Below are 5,544 nucleotides of genomic sequence, written 5' to 3'. Positions count from 1 at the left end.
ACGTATTCGACATATTCGTACTAAATGACAGCCAGATAAATTGACATGGGCTGACCCACATCAGTTCAAAAGTTAGCATGCATAGTTTATTTTCTTTTGGTATTGCAATAATGCACGGTTGACAATAATTTGGTATCGTAGTCTAGGTTTTATTTTTTTTACATTATTCACAGCTGCATACTTTCTGAGTGTTTTGAAGTTTAAAAATTATCATATACCTAAGTTTATGAAGTGACGATACTAGCTAGGTTTATTTTACACACAATTTATTTGCTGTATCGGCACTTTGCGCAGTTGTGGCTTTACCTTAGTGCCGTGGTCTCATTATATTGCACCCTTATTCCATATAAATAGTATATCTACTATTCACAACTCGTGTATGCATGTAGTAAGATGTCGTGTACAGTTGATTTTGAGAAATATCTACAATTTGTTTATTGTGTACCAATTTTGCAAAATGAGCAAATTAAATCGCATCAGACGAATGGTATCTACCTTTTAGGAAGAAGTTTTAGAGGTTCCGAAAAAGGTAAACCATTGTAAGACGCTATTTTGAATGTAAAAAATTAACACACAGTCGGAAGCAGATAAACTTTATCTTACTAACATACTAGGCAGGTTTATCTGTTCCCGACTGTAAATGAAAATAATTCATAATATTGACGATTGGGGCACCCCAGGTGATAAAAGAACTTTAAGAAACATTAAATGTCTTGGCGACAGCAGAACTGGTCGCAATTCTTTAGTATGAAGAAGTTTATTATTATTTTATTCAGAAAATACGCTTGTCTTAAAACATTATTCAGGCTTCAACCTTATTATATTATGAAACATCCCCTGAAAAAGTTTTTGTCAAGAGTAATCTCTAGTTACTTTATCAAGAACAGGTTGCGCTGAAAGGACTGTAGGCGATGATGGATAGTTTAGATAATTAAATTAGTCGTATAGTGTAGTGCAGTTAAATTATGAAAAACTGAGTAAGTATATTGGTAATAGGCTTCGCTCCCGAATTGCTGAATTACAAGTATCCAGTTGACTTATCAAATATGTATGCGTTATCATACATTCTCACGAACTCACATTCTCTCAAACTTTCTTATTATAAGTATAAGCCTCGTACATCCTAATTATAAATATGATTATAGTATATATTATAGTATAGTATATAGATAAGTCCACTTGTCAAGAAAAGGCGTGACGAAGTTACTTTACCATTATTAAATGTTTTTATTCAAGCTATAAAACGGGGTACACAAAGTTTGCACTCCAAAAGTTTCCCGAATTCAAGTGGCTAATAGAATTTGCACCCTTACGTCACTTAATAGTGTTCATATATTGCAAACTTTCCGTTAACTTCCCAAGCGAAGCTCAACTTTACCCGAACAGTTAAAATTACTAGACATTGTGTGTGTTTCGTTGCATGTACCGTCTTGTCAGAGTAGTTTACGATTCAGAAACAAACATTTGGTACCAAGAGCATGTAGTTAACATAATATACATGGACGGAGCTTTTTCCTCTTATCGAGTGTGTTAGTTGATTTTATAGCAAGAGTCTTATAATCCCAATTCCAATTAATATTATAAATGCGAAAGTAAGTTTGTTTATTACCTCTTCACGCATTATCTACTGGAACGATCGTTATGAAATTTGGTACACGGGTAGAAAATAACCTTGAATAACACATAGGGCATTTTTTTTCGCCCCGGGGCGCAGCTATTTATATCCTTTATAGTTGATAGTATTATTGTGTCTGGTTTCAGAGTTTTCTACACAAATAATAACAATTAGCGATAAATGCGTTATTATTTTAGTTTGGGTTGTATTTTTGAAACAATAAAAAACTTAGTCATTTATCTCTCTACTAAATTCTGACTACTCATTTGGGGTCAACAGAACATACTTTGTAAAAATTTATGTCATTTTTCAAAAATTTTATTACTTAATCCCACTGGACAACGTTACCCACATTATTTTTCTTGACTTTGTGCAGGGTTATCCTGTCTTCGTAATCGCCATGCTTAGGCCTTTTTATCCTCGACCTCGCATACCCAACTCAGCGGTCTTATCTATTAAGTACAATATAATCATAGATCATATCTACATGGAATCAGCAAAGCGGAAAAAGTAGCATGTTATGTGATTGTTACAGCAAGTTCAAATAGCTTTACCTTATCTGCACTAATCGACACAAATATTATATTGAGGAAGTGTTTGTTACTTTGTATGTATGGGGCGACGGTAAGGGAGTAATTTTCAGAACTACTTAACCGATTTCAAAAATCTTTTACCAACAGTAAAATGGAATGTGAAGTAGTATATGGGCTGTATTTTATTTCGTAAAATTTTAAATTAGGCTAAAAAAACAGTCATATGAAAATTTTCCTTCGGAACGCTGTCGATACATTCATAATTTGATAGAATGAAACAATTTTATTGTAGTTTTACACTATGAAGCCATCTCAGTTATATTTTTTGGCCAGTGGATGAAACAATATAATAATAAACTCCAACTAAATTCAAGAAATGCTTAAGTTTACTCGCATTCTCGGAAAATGGCTTTTTCTCTACGAAAACGATCGCGTTTTCAACTTGGCCCGCCCAGTGTTAATTGAAGGAAATACAAAAAGTATGCCGCGGTTAGTAGAAGAGCCCTTTCTTGTGAAGTTAGCACAAAGGCAGTGCATATGCAGCTCAGCGAATAGTGTTCTATTTATTCCTCATCACCATCTCTGTCCTTTTCGGGTCAGTATTGAGGAATAAAATAATGTCTAGGTAGGTATATATCTCTCATCTCTTTGCCATATTGTAATGGATGGAAATCTAACATCGGCCTCCGGAATAATTCTTCTGTTTCACACTAGTGTGATAAAATTGGATGACAATATCTAGTGGTCATTGTGCTGATTTATTGTCTGGTAATTCAATTCTGTCATAAGATCTAAAATTCGTCTTTGGTTGAGTACCGTATAGTATCTTTCTAGAGTCTTAGTCTAATCCCCTATGAAGAACCCCAGCGGTTCGGATTTGCCTCACGTAGGTCACTAATAGTGGACCTTCACATAATCTAGATCAAAACCATAACACTTAAGGGTCACATCATGCGCTATAAATATGGAAATTGAATTGGACGGCTAATAGCATGAGACGAAACTATAATCCATACCAGTACAGCCAACTACACATCAAAGTATCCAGCATGGACTTCTTAGCAGCGGTTATAGTGATGATTGCAAATGATTTTGAGTAGGTTCAACTGCAGTAGATTGGACACAACATCATTTACATAAACCGTTTGCAATTAACTCATGTGGACCTTTGTCCTTTGTCTGTGATTGATAAACGAATAGCATCAAATCTTGTGGATGATGTTACACTAGCAAATATGCGGATAAATAAATTCATATAAATAAATTCACATATAAATAAATATTAACTTATCAATTCTATGGATTACGATTGATGATTTCTATATATAACAGGTTTCTTGGCAATCAATTAAGAAGATAATTTGAGTCTCAGGACTTCTTATTTCTTAGATATACGACTTGGATTTAGACTTTTCCAACGTCATGTCAATGTCGCGTTTCAATAGAATTCTGCGAAAACTGTTGCGCGTCAATGTATAATGCAAGATAGCAATTGTTATTCTTCAATAACATAATGTTTTCGTTCTATGAAGTAATCAAAATCGAGTAGGTACATAACTTCAAAATTGAGATTGAAAATGATGGGAGTACGACAAAATTATAGTTTAACATCTGTTACCAACACGTTAGCTTATGTGTGACCTCGGGTCATAACTCTATTTATTCCAAATTTTATCAAAATTGGTCTAGCGATTTACTTTAGAAAGTGTGACAAAGATTGGACAAAAATACAATAGGGACCAACACAGTTTGAATGAGTTTCTTTCGGCATTTCTTCTCAGCAGTGGTCGTTCCGAAATGCTAGTAATTTGTAGCTTTGGTAAACATCATTTAATTTAGAATATGACGTGAAAAAGTGCCTGTGAAGGCCTAATTTCTGAATAAATGATTTGATTTTTGATTTTGACTTTCACATAATAAATATCTATCAATATGGATTTTTACTACTCAAATTTGGCTTTAAATAACTCTATTTTAGAATCCCCAAATGAAATTGTTCTCTGTCAATATGAACTAGTGAAACTGCGCTGTCATGTGAGCGGTCAGCACGAGTTTCCTTGTTCGGAATTTGTAGAGCGGCCATAATATAATCAAATTTGTGAGAGTATTCCGATAGTTCTGCGTAATGCTGACATAAAAATATAATTTGATGTGTGATAGGAGTGGATCTAGTTCTCAAAAACGGTTGTGTTGACAGACATAATCGGATATAATTGAAATAAGCATTATAATATTTTTTTCTATATCAAACATAAAAAATTGGATAATTAATACTCACCTTTTTGTCTTTTTAGAATGTGCGCAACAAAATTTTACTTGTAATAATTTTTTATTATTATTTTTAAACTGTTCCAACTAAAAACATATTTATAAACAAAAATTAAAAGCATTCTCTAAAGTAACCATTTGGACAAACAGAATTTGTGCGACGCAAAAAAGTAACACTATATAACTATATATTATACTTAGGTAATACACAAACGTAAATACATGTATATACAGAATATTAATTATCAATATTCTGTGCTAATTTACAACATAACTGATTAACATAACTGAAAATCTTATCAATCTATAAAAGGTTATTATTATGATTCACATAAATGGACAAAACATTACGACGCCACGTTTCCAAGTATCACAAAAACCGGCGATTGAACACCACTTGATCTGATAAATCCATTAATCCTGTGCCGTATCTCGTCGGACACCAATGGGATTTTCTTTCGCTTACAGCACCTGCCAAAGACCACTGAAAGTGTACTTCATTTTAACTCTTAAAACATTTCTGTTAGAAATATATGAAAGACATATATCTAACAGAGATACCTACTGCCTAACACTTGTGTTATTTTACCGTTGCAAAAGATTTTGACATGAAATTTGCTGCGTCTCGACACGGAAATTTCAGTATAAAAATATACTTTTTGGCCTGAAGATTGATATTGAATTTGGTGAAAATAGCACTATTCCAGTCCTATTTTCACCAAATTCAATATCCAAATTTCATTGGAATCCGTTCAGCAGATTTTGCATAATTGTGGTATCTATATCTGAAATTCGTGATTACAATATTAGTATTTGACGACCTCGGTGGCGCGGTGGTAAAGTGCCTTGCCTTGCCTCTGAACCGAGAGGTCCCAGGTTCGATCCCCGCTCGGGTCATAATGGACAATAATCCTATTCTGATTGGCCCGGGTCTTGGATGTTTATCTATATATGTATATGTTATAGAATATAGTATCGTTGAGTTAATATCCCATAACACAAGTCTCGAACTTACTAGCTAGCTAGCTAGCTCAATCTGTGTGATTTGTCCTAATATATTTATTTATTTATTATTTTTATTTTTTTATAATATTAGTAGGATATAGTGGAAAGCGAACCCTGGGTAAT

The sequence above is a fragment of the Plodia interpunctella genome, chromosome 14 (genome assembly GCF_027563975.2).
Source record: "Plodia interpunctella isolate USDA-ARS_2022_Savannah chromosome 14, ilPloInte3.2, whole genome shotgun sequence".
In the NCBI taxonomy this organism is placed as follows: domain Eukaryota; kingdom Metazoa; phylum Arthropoda; class Insecta; order Lepidoptera; family Pyralidae; genus Plodia; species Plodia interpunctella.
This window is presented reverse-complemented; position numbering follows the sequence as displayed.